General features: G+C 37.5%; 1 long non-coding RNA gene across 1 annotated transcript; it reads left to right on the top strand.

Moving 5' to 3' along the window:
- The first annotated feature begins 3,353 nt into the window (after positions 1-3,353).
- On the top strand, positions 3,354-12,173 carry LOC134431720 (uncharacterized). The gene is made up of 3 exons (XR_010031073.1): positions 3,354-3,491; positions 4,820-5,037; positions 9,208-12,173. It is a non-coding gene; the product is annotated as an uncharacterized LOC134431720 (long non-coding RNA).
- Positions 12,174-18,126: the final 5,953 nt, after the last annotated feature.

The raw sequence follows: 18,126 nt of genomic DNA on the forward strand, positions 1-18,126 counted from the left end.
AAATTTCAGTAGGAAGGAGGTGCTCCCTTGGGATCTCCAGGTGGTATATTAGGCCAGGAAATGAGATTCCTAGAAACTATTCTAGATTTTCAGAATAAATGACATTCACAGCAGCAGAATTCTGAATTATTCAATGGTCTCAAGCATATGTCAACTATCCTGATTCAAAATTCTAAATAGCACTAGAATGTGCTGTTATTCACCATTAGTCTTGTTAGCATTCAAAACCACATAATCACATAAGTGATTATATGTGGTACTTTTTATTAAGAGCTCTGGGAATCAGGGTATTAGAACCCAAATCTGATTCCAACCATACATTCGAGATGAACGTGTTTTCATACTCTATCGTTATATAACCTTCATGTTAATTATTAAACTTATACTGTTCTATTGCATACATAGATTTCAGCTAAACATAGTCCCCCTTTACATTTCCAACATAGTTTCTCATGATTCTTCTTACGATTATATCATAATTATATTTATTTACTAAACAATCATCTCATCTAAAAATTACATCATTTATCATACTGCTTATGCAGGTGCAGTGATCTGAGAAAATACAAAGTCTTTTCAGAGTTCTATCTTTAACATTTTCCAGGGCTCCACTATCATTCTCCCCACTTCGAAAGCATTTTCACTTCACTATAGGTGTAAATGTTTTCACTTGATACACTCCTTTATTCCTCAATTTATACTTAGTTCTTCAAATCCAGGGTTGACGTAAACGTTGTCGTGAATGTTATCATGAACTGGAGAACCAGAAGATGGTGGGCGAGGATCTCGTGTCAGTGCCTTTATTATTTTCTGGTTCCAGGACATTTTCTTCTGTATCTCTCCCTTTAAGATGCTGTAAACTTCTCTCGTTATCAAGGGGAGTACCGCTATTTGTCCTTGTGCAGTCACATACCATCCCTCTGAATTCTTTTGGGCATTTAGCAAATGTGCCAGTCTCTCATTTTCTACTGAATATTTTTGGTTTGGAGGCAAATTGAATTGGGATACATTAAGCATTAAAGGTATCAATGCCATTGTTGTTTGTACCTCTCGAGCAACCTGTCGAGCTGCCCAGTCTGCCTTTTGATTTCCCTCAAAGATTTTGGAGTTTCCTGATTGGTGTGCTTTGCAGTGTATGATTGCTACTTGCTCAGGTATTTGTACTGCCTTTATCAATTGCAGGACTGCATCCTGATGTTTAATGTGCATACCCTGAGAAGACAATAGTCCCCTTTCTTTCCACAGTGCTCCACGTGCATGCACCACTCCAGATATTTACCTTTTTCCCTTCACTTAATTCTAGTGCCCTGGTTAAATCAACCAGTTCTGCCTTCTGGGCAGATGTATTTGGTGGTAATGCTTTTGCCTCCACTACTGTATTGACTGTTGTTACTGTATATCCAGCGTATCGGTCCAGTTTTCCACGAAGCTGCTCCCATCTGTAAACAGCTCTCACTCGGCTGCTCTAGTGGGACGTCTTTCAGGTCTTCTCTTGCTGAATAAGTATACTCTATTACTTCTACACAGTCATGTTCTAATGGGCCTTCTTCAGTTGTGGTACCTAGGAACAAAGTGGATTCAAAAGGTTAGTTGTTTTTAGTGTGACATCATCCTGCTCAGTCAGGACTGCCTGGAATTTCATCATCCTGCTGGGAGACAGCCAATGGCCCCCCTTTTGTTCTAAGACAGTGGTTATCATGTGTGGTACATAGACATCTATGTGCCTTCCCATAATAAGCTTCCTGGCTTCTTGTATCAGCATGACAGTGGCTGCAACTGCCCACAGACATGGGGGCCACCCGGCACTTATGTTGTCAAGTTGTTTGGAAAAGTAGCCCACCAGCCTTTTCCAGCTTCCCAGACATTGGGTCAGGACTCCTAGGGCTAGGCGAAGCCTTTCATGTACAAACAGCTGAAAATCTTTAGACAGATCAGGTAACCCTAATGCTGGAGCAGTTGTCAGTGCTTTCTTTAATTTTAGGAAGGCTTCTTTCTGTGGTTTGCCCCAGTGAATGGCTGCGTCTTCTGAGCTTCATACAGGGCTTTTGCAATCAGTCCATAGTCCATGATCCACAGGTGACACCATCCTGCCATCCCGAGGAAGACTCGCAGCTCATGTAAATTCTGGGGCTCTGGAATAGCACAAATAGCTTGGATATGGTTGTTACCTAGTTTTCATTGCCTTTGTGAAATTCACATCCTAGGTAGATCACAGTCTGTTGAGCAATTTGTGCCTTTCCTCTAGATACTTTGTAACCTCCCATTCCCAGTGAATTTAAAATCTTCATGGCTACCTTTATACAGGTTGCTTTTTCTTCTAGCTATTAGTATATCATCAACATACTGCAACAATAAGTATTGGTCTCTTGGTACTTGCCCATTTTCAGTCCAAATTTTCCTTTGCCAGTTGGTTTCCGAATAGGGTCAGTGAGTACTTGTAGCCTTGTGGAAGTCTTGTCCAGGTGAGCTGGGTCTTTCTTCTGTTCCCTGGACTTTTCCATTCAAAGGCAAACAGTTTCCTACTTTCTTTGTCAAGGGGGATGCAGAAAAAGGCATCTTTTAAATCAATTACAGTAAACCACTTGTATATCTCCTTTACGGATGTTAGCCATGTGTAAGGATTTGTTACCACTGGATAAATGTCCTTTGTTACTTTATTTATTGCTCTCAAATCCTGCACTAATCTATATTCACCATTTTGGCTTCTTTACTGAAAATATTGCTGTATAAAATTCTGATTCACATTCTTCTAAAATTCTGTATTTCAAGAGTTTCTCAAAAATCTTTACTATTCCTTGCCGTGCTTCTGGTTTTATGGGATATTGTTTGACTTGTACAGCCCTTGCCCCTTCTTTTAACTGTACATGCACTGGTTGTGCCAATTTAGATTTCCCTGGTATGTCTGTCTCCCATACAGAGGGAATCACTGCATCTTCTATCTCCCTAGGGATAGAGGGAACAAGTTTTTCTTTGATCATTAATATCTGTCCCGTCTTTGATTCAGGTATTTTCATTATAAGCTCTCCATTTTCAAAGGTTATTACCGCATCAAGTTTCACTAGCAAATCTCTCCCCAAAAGAGGAATTTTGGACACTCAGGCACGTGTCACAGACATTTTTTCATAGAAATCCTTTCTTTGGGATTTGTTCATCTTCTGGGAAGCTGAGGCCCCAGGAGAAGAATGTAAACAATTGTTATCGGCTGCTGTGAAATGTAGCAGGTTGCCCCTGTGGTTGGCTCATGGTCCATGTGTACAATTAAGGGCCAATCACAGGGCAAGCTCTCTGGAACACAGTGACAGAGAACTCTCTTGGTTTTAGATTCTGTTCTATTCTTAGCTTAGCAAGCCTCTGCAACTTGTCTCTCTATTCCTTCTACCATAGTAGTAATGCATTATGTATCATATATCAATAAATCCAGCCTTCTGATCATGAACCAAGATTCTCGTCTCTCTCTCACCCTGAAGTCCCTCATCAGGTCGCTGTAATAGGTACGTATAGGAATTCGTGAGTTATAACCTTGTTTCCAAAACACAAATCTAGGGATTGCAAGAATGGCCGTTTTTGCTCTTTCCCTGTAGCTCTGTTGTTTCCTTGTCCCCAATTTGTCCTCGCAAATCATTCAATACAGAAAAAGTAGATCCCGTATCTATTAGAAATCTGACTTCTTTATGCCCTAACTGTATATTTATAACAGGTTCCTTAACTTGTTTTACTGGTTCTATGCCTGGTCAGCTGGTATACTCCCCCAGGACCATCGCCTTGGTTACCTGTTGGAACTGATTGTCCTGGTGAAACCAGTTATTCAAGTCTGGACAATTTTGCTTCCAATGGCCCTCCTGCTTGCAATATGCACATTGATTCAGGCTTAACCTTTGCGTGACTGGTCTCCTTCCTTGAATATTCCTGTTACGTCCCCTGAAATTTGGGTTCCCTCTCCCCTGTATTACTGCCAATAGATTCTGCTGCTGCCTTTTTACTAGCTTCTTTTTCGCGATTGTTATATACCTTCCAAGCAACCTCAAGTAGCTTATCCAAATTCCTTAGTTCTTCCCCTTCTAATTTTTGCAATTTTCTACGAATGTCGTCCTGTGATTGGCCCAAGAATATGAGAGCAAGCTGAACCTTTGCTTGCTCTGTGTCCATTTGGAGATCTGTATATTTCCTTGCTATCTCCTTAAGCCTCTCCAAAAACACAGTGGGAGATTCCTTCTTTTCCTGTTGAACCTCATATAGTTTGGACCAATTTATAGTTTTGGGCACAGCGTTCTGTGTTGGAATTTATAAGGTTAGAAGATTTTTAAGAAATGGTTAAAAGAAGTATGTAGGCTTTAGATTGCAGTTTTGTTAGCATTGCAGAAAAGTTTCTTATGTAAGCAGAAAAGTTTTTTATGCAAGTAGGAAAGTTTTTTAAGTAGTAGAGCATACACGACAAATAATAATAAGCTTCTGTAGAATTGGTTTTAAGATGGCAACAAGGTTATTTAATGTATATCTTTAGAATGTTAGTATGAATAGAACTTTGTTCTTTGTCTCTTATGAATTAGTCTTTGTTTTAACTATTATTGCGTGTGCTTTGTGGGATTAGATAGAATGCTTGTTAATACATATTTTTTGTGTTTGATTGGCTGAATTCTAGTCTGAAATGATTTTATGTATTTCTGTACTAGCTCTGCTGGAGGAGACATTTTTTTGGTGTAGATCAGTGAGCTGTCATGTCTCCATTTTGTATTTTGAGACTGATGTGCTAGAAATAAAAGCAAAAATCTCTTCACTGGTCTGGTTACAATGTTATCCATATTTGGATATTTTGCCGCAGCCTAGTGAGTTCCTTTTATAAGACGTGAGTTCCTGACACAATTAGACTTATACTTACCCCGTCCCCCGCATATTGGTGCCCCGTGTGAGGAGACCCCTGTCCGAGGACGTAGAACAGAAGAAAAAAAAAAAGAAAAATCGCGGAAGTACCAGCCACAGAGACCCAAGTGTTAACAAGGAGGACACTGTATCATCTCTCCCGCGGAAGCCAAGAAAATTGTAAGTAACTTATCTCGGGAGAGCGCTTGGGTGACGTTGTGAAAAAAAATAGAGAAAAAGAAAATTATTAAAAGAACACAAAAATGGGAATGAATTTATCAAAAGTTGAATGAGATGTTTTTCATCAATTAGAGACAATGTTACAAGAAAAAAGTCGCTCTGAAATTTCAAAAACGGAGCTTTAAAACTTACTTATCTGGGTTAAAGCGAATACACAAGATTTAAATTTGCAGTCTGCTTTTACTTTTCATTTTTGGGATCAGATAAACTAGAGAATCTATAATCTAGTCTCTCTCAAAAAAGATGAAAGCTTAAGAGAACTTATGCCAATTTGTAGAGCGCTGTTAGAGTGTTTTAAACAAACTGATAATAATAAAATCAACTTAGACTCAGAAAACAAAGCTTCTGGCTCTGTCTCTTTAAATTCCAGTAAACCAGAGACTGTGTGTGTATCAGAGAATGTTACAAGTGTTGTTGCAAATGCTGAAAGTATTGCTTTAAACTCTGTTAAAAAAAATCTTTCTTCTCTCTCCCTGAGAAAAAATGAGACTCTTTCAGACTTTTCTTTGCGTTGTTCTGTTAATGTAAAAATATGTGACTCTTGTAAAGATAGAACAAAATGTGTAAAAGATGGGAATGAAAAAGTGTCTGTACCTTCTAAAAGTGTTTGTGCAGAGACACTGAAACCTGAATTAGATTCTCTTGAACCTGAAGTAGAAGCTGAAGTAGCTGCTTCCACTCGAGAAATTGTAGTTCCGGAGAACTCTTTTTCAGTTAAGCAAAAACATGGTTGTTCTAGTGTTTGTCAGTCTATAGATACAGAGAAAGAAAAATTAGCTTTAAGGGTAGAGTCCTTTGAAATGATAGATAACTCTCAAAAACCTGAAAAAACACGAGTTGAGTTTTTAAAATGTCATGATCCTAATTCTTGTATTTTAAAACAAAACCATGTAAGTTTAAAACCTAGATTTGAAAACTCCCCAGCTGATTTTTTCTTAACAGAGAGACAATGTGAACTTGTAGTAAAGTATCGAACTCAAAGTTAAATAGCACTGTTCCCAGAAGAGAAGAACACGCCTCTGTCCTGGCCGCTTTGAGCCGAGCTTCAGAAGAAGCGTGTTGTTTGTGAGAGTCCACCCCTGCTTTTTATAGCCGAGTTCCCAGAGCTGTCCGAGTTCCCAGAACTAGCCGAGTTCCCACAGTTAGCAGAACTCCTAAACAAGAGTACAGTGTCCCTGTCAAGAATTTAGATTTAAGCAGAGAGCCTAAAAAGTTTAGATTTATTGATTTCTCAAAATCAGAAAATATATTAGTTAGAAGTAAAAGTCAACCTGTCATTGATCAAAGTGACAATTTTGATTTTCCATTAAATTTACCTGATTGGTCATACATTAATCAGAAACTAGAAAAAGATTCAAATTTAAAAGAACAATATCTTACTTTACCAGTAAAATATAGAAGAAATAATAGAAATCCAAAATATAAAAAACTTGATCATCATAATATAAAAGATTTGCGACAAGCTTTGAAAGAAAGTAGATTTTCTTCTCCCTATTTTAATAGTGTGTTGAAAAATACTTTTAACTCTTATGACTTAGTTCCTGCTGATTGCAAGAACGTAGCTTCTCTGATCTTAACCAATTCACAGTACTTACTATGAGAATTACAATAGAAAAAACTACTTAACAAGTTAGTTGAAAGATATGCAAATACTAATTATGCCAATCTAGATGTTGCTCAATTAGCTAATAATTCACCTTACAATAAGCCTGAAAATCAAGCAACTGAACTGCCTCAGCCTGTGTTAACAGACATTAAAGATGCTGCTAGAAAAGCCTTACTTTCACTTGAGCCTACTAGCTCACATTTAAGCTCTTATCCACTGATCAAACAAGGTGAAACTGAATCTTCTAGTTCTTTTTTAGATAAATTAACTCAAGCTGTTAAAAAGCAATGTCCAGATGAACAAGCCCACTCTTATATCATTCAAAATCTTGCTTTTGTAAATGCTAATAATGAATGTAGAAAAATTATTTTAGCTTTACCTAATCAGCCTCCAAAAATTGCACAGATGCTAACAGCTTGCAGTAGACTTATGAGTTCACAAAATGCTGCAAATTCACAAGTCAATACTGTAGAAAAAACACTAGAACATAATTTGACACAACGAATAAATAAAATTGAAAAGCTTTTAGAAAAACAAGAAAAACATTGAGAAAATTCTGTTAATACTGTACAAGTAGATCCTAATAAAAACCTGTCTGCTTTAATTGTAGTGAACTAGAGCACCTTAAAAAAGATTGTCGTGAAACATCAAATCAAATTTCTATTTGCCCTCGATACCGAAAAAGAAAGCATCTTGCTAAATTCTGTCACTCACTATTTGACATTAATAGCAACCCACTGTCGTTAAACTTCAAAAACAGTGCGTTCCACTGCACTCAGACACAACTTGTAGTACCCACTAATGTCTCTTTCTCGGCTGTTTTAACGGCCCAGGAAGCCTCAGGATGGCAGCCCGCGCTCCAAAAGACGAAAAGAGGCTTCAGGTTTTTTCTCGGTCTTCAGTGTTTATTAGTTTTTTATCTAAAAGATTTTCTCTCGTCCCGACAGAGGTCTGCACAGCAGCCAGCCATGAGCACACTGAGAGCCCCCGGGGCGGTCACTTATCTTTATACTCAAAACTACGTATACAATATTTACCTATTTTCCCCAATACCTTTTACCCTTATTGACCAGTGCACTTTTAGTAATGACCAATCCCAAAGTGCCACCACCACCACAGAAGATGGAGGCTAAGAAGCAGAAGAAGAAGGACAAGACACGTCCCAATTCCTCCATCTTACTTCTTTAGACCCCCCTGTACAGAAATCCTAAACCCTGTGTCTCACACTCTAATTAACTTATCCCTTCACCATTTATCCCAGTGAAATCCTCCCATCCTCATACAGGTGTCGTCTCCCATGCAGGATCAAAGTCCAGCCACCAGACACTTCTGGCAATATTCCAGGACCTCCGAGCCCCCCAAGGGTGGTCTTGGTGACTCGGCACATCAGTCCTGAGGTGCTGAGATCCCACACACTAACAATGAGTGAATACTCTCACTGAGCTAGTCATGTCACAAAAAAATTGTCATGTGTAAAAATTTCAATCAAAGTGACTTTTTACCTGTCATAAGATGCAATTATCATGATATATATGAACTGCTAATGTCTTGTTGTACAAATTTTGTCCTCAGTTCACAGAAATTTCCAAGATTCAAGATTCTACTACTACATAAATGATCTACTCATCACAACCTCAACGCAAACAGAGATGCAGCAAACCTGTGCTAGTGTTGAGACTAAAATCCAAAAGTACTAGACTTAACATTTCTACAACTAAATTCCAAAGATGCAACAAAAATTCAAGACTAAAACATCAATTCTTCAAAAAAGACCATCAACTCTTCAAAGAAAACAACCTCATCACTAAACTCTGACTGTAGTTCGAGTTTTTCAGCTTTTCCCTCAATCTTTTAATTTAATTCAATGAATAAAAAGTTCAATTTTAAAAGATGTTAGTAATGAAACTTTACATCGTTAGCTTTCATGAATTTTATAACTTTACAATATAAAACTAATCCATATTTCGTTTCTCACATTAGAGTATTCATGTTTCCGTAAACACGTTCTCTAGAGCAGTTTTTACTTCCCTGCACACAAGTAAAACTAACAGCCATGCCTGTCATCATTTCCTGTAACCTTTTGCTTCATTAAGTGTACCCCAAGAAGTAAAAACTGACAAGAGTCCCGCATACATATCTCAAAAATTAGCCACATTTTTAAATGAAAAAAAGTGTTCAACAAATTTTGAGTATTCCCCACTCTTCCACAAACCAAGCAATCATTGAAAGAACACATCAAACCCTAAAACGCATATTAAATCAACAGAGAGGGGGAACGGAGATCACCCCACAGATGAGACTGAGTAAGGCTTTGTATGGTTTTAATTTTCTAAATAGTTCAAGTACAGAACCAGATCCACCAATCTTTAGACACTTTTCAAATAACACACAGGCAAAACTGAAAGAACATCCTCCTGTTCTAATTAGAAACCCTGACTCTAGACAGATGGAAAGTCCGTTTCAATTAATAACGTGGGGCAAAAGGTATGCTTCTATTTCCACAGGTGCTAGAATTGAGTTCCTGCCAAAAACGTCAAACCATATTGCACTTCAGAACCTGTTGTCAAGTCCAAAACCAAAGAAGCAAGTACGCAGACGTGAACCGAATTGAAAGATCCCGAGTCTTGCCTGACGCCTCTTGTGCCTGACGTTCTTTGTGCATCAGTAGAACCCATGAACTCTGATTTTGTGCCAATGTTATTTATAAGTATGCTAGTTAAATGCTAAATAGTTGTTTAACAAAGCTAATTTTTAGCTGAAAATTTAAGTTATTGTTTTTGTTTAGAAAGAATTCTGCCAAAACTTAGTTCTTGAAAGAGATAGAGCAGAATCAAATGGTATACTTGTTTTGTTTGATTTTAATTGTTTTTTGTCGTGCAAATTTGCCTGTAGATAAACCAAAAACGAATGTTTGGGTGACCTTAGCCAAGGCTGCCAGATCAGATACTATATGTCTGTCTAATTCAGAACCAGAAAAGCCTTTTTCAACCTGTTTGGTTGGTGTGCCAGTGAAAGAGTTGCCTTTAGTCAAAAAACAATCTAATGGTAAACCAAGTAGAATTGACAATAGAAACAGTCCTTCCTTCAATTAGAACATTTAGTCCAAAAAACTTCTCAGGGCAGCATCTGAACCTCAAGAATTAGAAATCCTTAGTTCTTTGACCATAAATTTTTGCTTTACTTTCATGACTCATACCTAGCGAAAAGGTGATCCCCCAAAGTTCAGTGTTATTCCTCATTATTTTGCATATAAAAATTTGAGTTTTTAGTGTAATGTTTCAAACAGTTAAGATGTGTTTCCAGAGACAGATCAATATCCACAGCATTTACCAAAAGAGTATTAGTTCATTTGCAGAGACAGAGCTTAGCAAAGCATTCCAGCCCACCTTGAAAGTGGCCCTTGTAGCATTGGTATGCTCACCATAATTGCCCCCACTGCCAAAGCAGTGATGAAAAAAAAACAAAGAAAAACAAGAGCTGTTCCTCATTATGATGAGAACTGTCAGAGTGATTTTATGCCTTAGAATGCCGCCAAAAAAGTTTCAGCAGGTATATTTTTACCCCAATTGGCTTCAGCTGTAGCATTGAGACAATTAGATCGAGTTAGATGTTAGCTGAGCAAACAAGCTAATGCCACATCCTCCGCAATCAGTGATATGTTGACCGATGTTGATAGTATTAGACATGCTACTCTTCAAAACAGAGCAGCCATTAATTTTCTTTTACTGGCACAAAGACATAGTTGTGAAGAATTTGAAAAATTGTGTTGTATGAATTTGTCTGATCATTCTGAATCAATTCACAAAAGCATTCAAAAATTAAAAGATCTGACAGCCCAAATTAAAGAAGATGAAAGTTCCTAGTTAGATGATTTGTATCAAAATTAGAGTTTTGCACCTTAGCTAAAGCAACTTTGCAAGATAAGCCTTTACATATTAAGTGTTCTAATACTGATATTGATAGTAGTACCTTGTATACTCTTCTTGTGTTCAGCGAATAATGAACAAAACAGTCCGAGAAGTTTTTGTCATTCAAGCAAGAGAATTAAGAATTAGAAGCACAGAGAGTGTACAAAATCTCACAAAAGCAGTAGATTAAAGTATTGACATGAACAAAAGTTTTGAATTAAAGCCTTAGAATCGACCAGAGTTTTTCAAACGATAACTTGTGACTGTTGGCAAATGTGATTCATATCTCTTTCAGAGATTGAGTCTTCACAGCATTAAGTTGCTGTGCCGTAATATAGCAATGCTTCAATTTAGTGAAAATAAGTCTTCAACAGATAATAAGCAGAAATTTTGCAATAGAGCTATGAAACGCAAGTAGCAAGTGACAAAAAAATGAAAACTTCTGAGTCAAACAGAGAGGGGGAAATGTTAAAATCCATAAGGTTAGAAGATTTTTAAGAAATGGTTAAAAGAAGCATGTAGGCCTTAGATTGGAGTTTTGTTAGCATTGCAGAAAAGTTTCCCATGCAAGCAGAGAAGTTTCCCAAGCAGTAGAGCATACGTGACAAATAACAATAAGCCTCTGTAGAATTGGCTTTAAGATGGCAACAAGGTTATTTAATGTATATCTTTAGAAGGTTAGCATGAATAGAACTTTGTTCTTTGTCTCTTATGAATTAGTCTTTGTTTTAACTATCATTGCATGTGCTTTGTGGGATTAGATAGAATGCTTGTCAATACGTGTTTTCTGTGTCTGATTGGCTGAATTCTAGTCTGAGACGATTTTATGTATTTCTGTACCAGCCCTGCTGGAGGAGACATTTTTTTGGTGTAGATCAGTGAGCTGTCATGTCTCCATTTTGTATTTTGAAACTGATGTGCTAGAAATAAAAGCAAAAATCTCTTCACTAATCTAGTTACAATGTTATCCATATTTAGATATTTTGCCGCAGCCTAGTGAGTTCCTTTTTTAAGACGTAAGTTCCTCACACAATTAGACTTATACTTACCCCATCCCCCGTATTCTGAACTCCTATTTGGATCCACTCTTGATATTTCCATAATTTCCTCATATCACAAAATAAATTAGGGCCCCAATTTGGATCCTCAATTGGGAAATTCACATCTAAATTCCCTGTTACTAGCCCATTTCTGATATCCTCTCTTGCTCTCTCTTTGGCTGCCTTAAGTACCATCTCTTTCTCAGTAGAATCCATCAAAGTATCTGATATTATTTGTATGTCATCCAAGTCAGGATTTGAGTTTTTATAACCATTTTTACTACTCGTGCCATTTTATCAGGATTTTCTCTATAAGTTCCGACTGACTGTTTCCAAATAACTAAATCTGCAGGGGAAAAAGGCACTTTTACAAATACTGGCCCTTCCCCTGCTACACCTTGCTGCAAGGAGGCAACCACAGTCCGTTTTTGTCTGCCTTTATCTTTTTTAAATCAACTCCTGGTTTTGTGGGCTATTGGGGTCACTGATTCATTACCATTGCTATCTGTTTCTCTTGCATCCCTCCCCCTCCTTTCTATCAAACCTATGAGTTAGGTTTTGCTCATCTTCCGAGGAAGAGGTATCAGGTGACAGTGGGAGAGGAGGGTAAAGAGGGAAGGGTGTACTAGACGAGACAGGTTCAGGGCTAGGTGGGGTAGGAGCAGGCAGTGGGATAGGAACAGAAGAAAAATGTGGGATGGGGTTAGATTCTCTTGGTCTTATTGGAGCTACCTGTAAATCAATATCTGTATAATTTTCCCTACTCAGGTCTTCTTTCAACGCCAAGTGTTCTAAACAACGTTCGTCACAAACCCCACACTTATTACTTGCAGATGTTTTATCCACCAATAATCCACATTCATCCTGCCATTCTGGCTTTCCCCGTAGATAGAAAAACAAATCAACATACAGGACCTCTTCCCATTTTCCTTCTTGTTTACAAAATGACATTGACTGCAAAACCGTATTATACTGCAGAGTACTGTATTTTGGCCATTTTTCACCATTCTCCAAGACATATTCTGGGCACCATGTAGTACAATAATCAATCAACTTAGCTTTATGTAATTCTTCCCCAAAATTACCCTGTTTCCAATGTGCTAATAAGTACCCCAAAGGAGAAGTTTGCAGAATAGAGGCATTGCTGCCCAAAATCCCTTTAAATTTCTCTATTCCAAATATACCACAAATTGCCGAACCCGCAATGCTTTCGCAATTGTCTTATGGACGGCGCCTAGGCTTTATACCACCAGGAATTCCTTCACCCCAGCCAAACGTAGTTTTCGCTGTGTCTTATTGGCAGGCACCCAAAACCAAAGTAAAAAGCACCTTACCTTTCTCCCAGGGACGTTTGTGAGCAGCGGGAGCGGTTGTGGCCGATGGGCTCCGCGAGAATCCCTCAGTGCCGACTGCAGCGTGGTCAAGTCACAAACTCGCTCAGCAGCAATCACAGGGCCCCATCCGGGGTCGCCAAAATGTTAGCATTCAAAAACACATAATCACATAAGTGATTATATGCAGGTGCTTTTATTAAGAGCTCTGGGAATCGGGGTATTAGAACCCAAATCTGATTCTGACCATACATTTGAGATGAACGGTCTATATTGTTCTATTGTATACATAGATTTCAGCTAAACATAGCCCCTCTTTAAATTTCCAACATAGTTTCTCATGATTCTTCTTATGATTATATAATAATTATATTTAATTAGTAAACAATCATCACATCTGAAACTTATATCATTTTTCATACTGCTTACGCAGGTGCAGTGATCTGAGAAAACACAAAGCCTTTTCAGAGTTCTATCTTGAACGTTTTCCAGGGCTCCACTATCAGTCTCACTAAGAAATCCATTGCCTAGAGGCATGAACTTACACAGTTTATTATAGTGCGTCAGTAGAGATATATAGTAACTCTTATGAAGTTTAAGCCAGTGTATTATTAGCAAAATCTGTGTAGGAAGTGCTTGTGAAAAATTCAAAATACATATAAGTAATCTTCCTAGGATAAAATACCCTGCACATGGCTAAGGCATAAAAAAATACTCAACCCAAATTGAAATGCAGTCATGGCCATGCACATTTGAGACACAGTAGCTTATAATAGAAAAGTAGAAAAGAAAATAATTTTCTTTCATAATTTCCTCTTTCTAAATACTGATTATTTCTCTACATTTGGTGCTTTCAGCACCAAACCTCAGTGTCATGGTTTAGTTGGAAAGGTTGTGTTAGGTTATAGGTTTGACTTGATGATCTCAAAGGTCTTTTCCAACCTAGTTAATTCTATGATTCTGTGAAGCTCTGTCAGCATGTTTATTGCTTTTATTTTATTGCCAAAAAAACTCATGAGGTAAGAATTATGCTCCCTCTAAAGGAGATTAGTTTTAAAAACGCCTTATGGGAAGATAGGGATGTCTGTTAGGACTATTCATATAGTAAATAGTCTCAGAGGGCACCACTCTGAGACTCCTTAGGTTCTGAATGCCACTTGCACAAGGGTCTGCATGCCACTTGCACAAGGGTCAAGATCTCATCTCATCTCTCATGGATTTGTAAGCTTTAGTGACATTTGAAAACCTTACTCCCTTTGATTTATCTAGGAATTATCTAGGGGTATTATGTAGTGCTGGTTTATGAATCTCAAACTGTTGTAGAAAAGTTGCCACGAATTCATGCAGACTTAATGCACATCACAAAGTTTTTTGAAAAGAGAAGGATGGCTTGCAAAATAAAGTTCCTAATGTTCCTACTTAACATTTTAAATTTTTAATTAATTTTTTAAACCAGGTATTAACTGGCATAGACTATGACTACATAGATTCTGACTACAAATAGGCTGAAAAACACTGTTTTAAGGTGTAAGGTGCCTGGGCTCCCTTCAGCATTAAATCTGCAAAACATGAGGCTTTCATAATTTCACTCCTGATTTGTTAGGAAGTGAGGAAAATGGAAGTGTTAATGTGTCAGCATGGCAACTGGATGACTGTAAGAGAAGCTGAGAAGGATCTCACTGAAAAGAAGGACTAGGGAAATAGAAAGAATTGAAAAGATGAAGAAGAATCAAGAACAGTCATAAAGGTAGTCCAGCCCATTTGGTTTGCTTGCCAACTTTTTGGATTTAGTTTTTAGGGGCAATAAAAGTAATCCATCCACAAGCACCAAAGAAGCTAGTAAGTAAGTGACCATTACAGAACATATGTAAATACAGAAAAAAGTGCAGTGAAGCTCTAAGGAGAATATTTAGATATTCAATAAAACTCAAATTAGTTAATAGATGCAAAGGCTGAAAGAAAATTGCTCATGGTGTTTCATCACATTTAGAAAGCTTTTTATACTTTCTGCTTGGTGACAAGCTCATCAAAGTGCCCTAAAAGTACTTAGACTGTCAAGGTCCACTAACTTTATTGGATTTTTTCCAGTCTTCCACTATTTCTGATAGTTGAACATTTTTCCTGGTTTTCTAAACTTTAATGTAGTCCCTTTATTTAGTATTTTATCAGTATTGTTATATAGCTGAACTAGTCCTTTTCCCTTTCTAGAGGGCATGCTTTCATTTTGCTGTGCCAAACGAACCATAGTTAATTTCATTTCTGTCCACAACAGTCTGCATATTGACCCTTGCCTGTATCCCTTTTCCTAAAGACTCTATTAGAAACACTCCTATTGTAAAAGCCTATAGCATGCTAGCAAGGTATCCTGGGATCTCATCATCCCTTACCTTGGAAACATCTTTTTTCATAACTCTTGACTTGTACTTTTTCTGTTATCAACTGCTACCCTTAATTCCCCTCATCTTTTGTCATTTCCAACTAAACAGTTTTCAGCTAATAATGCATTTTCTTATTGCCACTTCCAAAAGATAGGACTAAGCAGCTGTACTATTAAATTTAATGTCATACACTGCAGGCTATTTCACAAGGTGATCCAGTTTTTCATCCCTTTTTTCGATCATGCTGAGCAACTTTGTTTTATCAGCAGGCCTCACTAGCTCTCTTCTCCTGAAGACTTTAATGAAAATATTAAATTATATTGGTCCAAAGACTCATGTCTGAATCTCTGTTAGTTTCCTCCAAACTCATAATTTTATTTTCACAGCAGGCCAATGCAATTTCCTCTTCAAGCACTTTAAAGCCTTTACAAAATATATTCTCAAATAACTGATGATAATGATGATTATTATTATTTTCTGATGTGTTAATTTTGCTTAATCCATTAAGTAGATTGTGGTTTTTTAAAATTCTACAACTTACAATGAAACTTATTAAACAGGGAGTGAAGGAACATGGGGCACTTTTTTCATCATTCAAGCGAAAAGGTTAGATAACCTGGTTTGAAAATATTCATTTGAGTTTCACTTCCATCCTAGTGGAAGCAGTTTTCATATTCTAACCCTTCCTCTACTGTTTAGTGTTTACCTCCAATTAGAAGTTCTATTATCCTAGGTGAAAATTGAAAACCCAGTTTAAAAGCTCTGCCTAGACTTCTCCAAACCTCTAGTTTCAGGATGTGAAACTTTGGTTTTTTCACTCTATTTTTTTTTTAATTGGTGAAATTGAAGAACATTGAGGTTTTTGGGTTACTTGCTTTACAAAGTTAGACCAAATTTTCAGCAATTCTTACTCTTAATTTTTCCATGTGTCTAAGAGTAAAAAATTAAGCCCAGAAAATGGAGTTCTTTTTGCATTTCTGAAGACTTTGGTTGGTCCCCGGTTTTCTTCTTTGTTTAATACACAAGTTCTAGCTATTTTGTATATTTGATCTAATTTATTTCCAGTTTGTTTAAATTCATTCATTTGACTTTATGAAGTTCATCTCTAATGTGTGATAAATCTGAAGCTATCAAGATCATTTGTATTTTATGTGAATTGGGAGAAACGTTAGCTATCACAACTGCAGATGTACCTGGCAACACACTTATTTTCTGATCTTCATAAGATAAATTCCATTCTGACATCATTCCAATGAACTCCCTATTAAATCCACACAACTAATAGCAGAATGACAGAAGTTTGATCAACATCCAAACCTGGCACAATTCCAACATTTTTAAATGAATCTTACCATACACTTCTTGAAGTCATTTTCACAAATCTTTTTGTACTATTCTTGTATCTTTGAAATCTATTGCACCATAAACACTATACCTCTGACTTCAGTTGGAAAGCTCTGGTCTTTCCAAGACTACTATCCTACCATGAATTTCTTTTATGATCAGGCTCAAAAGATTACATACAACCCTTTCATTAACTCCAACAGCCATCCACTGGAGTCAGTAATGGGTCTTTGTATTTTGTCTCCATCTTTGTAATTCATAATTTCTGCTTTCACCCCTTTTAAAATCTGTATTTTAGGTACCTTCCCTTCCCTCTGAGAGCTGAAAGCTACTAACTGTGGTGAAATACTGATCTGTGATAACAATAGATGACAGTGAAGAAAGTTACCAAACCACTTGTTATGGCTTAACGCTGAATGTTTGACCTGGTAAGCTTTTCTTTGTAGTACCTGAACTGGCCAAAGCTGAACTTGCAGCCTTTTAGGATGCTTCTTGCACCTTTCCTTTGTGCTCCCTAAAACTAATGTTTGACTTTGATGCTGAGAGTTGTTTTCACCATTTCTCATTTAGCAAGCAGGAGTTTGCACTGTGTAAACAATGAAAGCAGTGGTCACACAAACTGCTTCTGATGAGTATCTCGGATAAAAAGTTCTTTCTTTTGTTTGCCTGAATGTTCAGCATTGGCACAGTGCCAGTGCTCTCATGAAAATATATTGTCTCTAATGTCTGCTGGGAGATGTGACTAGAAACAGACTAAGCAGGCTCAAGCTTAGAAATAAAGAAAAAAAACTTTATTAACTTACAACTGTATGTAAAAAGGAACCATCACATAACTCAGAATGAAAACCTTCCAAAATCATTCCTCCTCCTCCCCACAACATCCATCAATACACGAAATAGAACTTTAGATTCTCAATCCAGTTACTACTTCTCAGATAATTAACTCTCAGTTTATTACCACCATTCAGATAATCAACTCTCAGTTCATCAAGACGAGAGGAGTTCTTTTTGTACAATAGGCTTCTTTAGGAAACACAGTTGAAACTTCTTGTGTTTCCGTGTCACATGTAGCACCGCCCCGAGAACATTTGCTATCGTGACATCTTCTTTCCATGTATAGTGGTCTCACCACTGTGCATGGACTAGAGCTGTTTTTAGGGTTTTCCTTTTAAGGATGCTTTGCCCAGTTCCAAAAAAGCAACAGTCTCTCTTGGGACACCAGTCCTCCCCCCAGATTCACCTCCCGGGGAAGAGGGGTCTCGAGAACAGATATCTTCTTTTTTACTGAAGATTGAGGGCACCACCACCCTCTTCATCCATTGTCTCTGTTCATGCTACTCCTTCACGTAACATCACTGCACTCTTTTGGCTCCAAGCCATTGCGTCCCCCTAAATGCAGTCTGCGTCACAGGAAAAAAATGG

This window comes from Melospiza melodia, chromosome Z, assembly GCF_035770615.1.
Source record: "Melospiza melodia melodia isolate bMelMel2 chromosome Z, bMelMel2.pri, whole genome shotgun sequence".
Classification (NCBI taxonomy): domain Eukaryota; kingdom Metazoa; phylum Chordata; class Aves; order Passeriformes; family Passerellidae; genus Melospiza; species Melospiza melodia.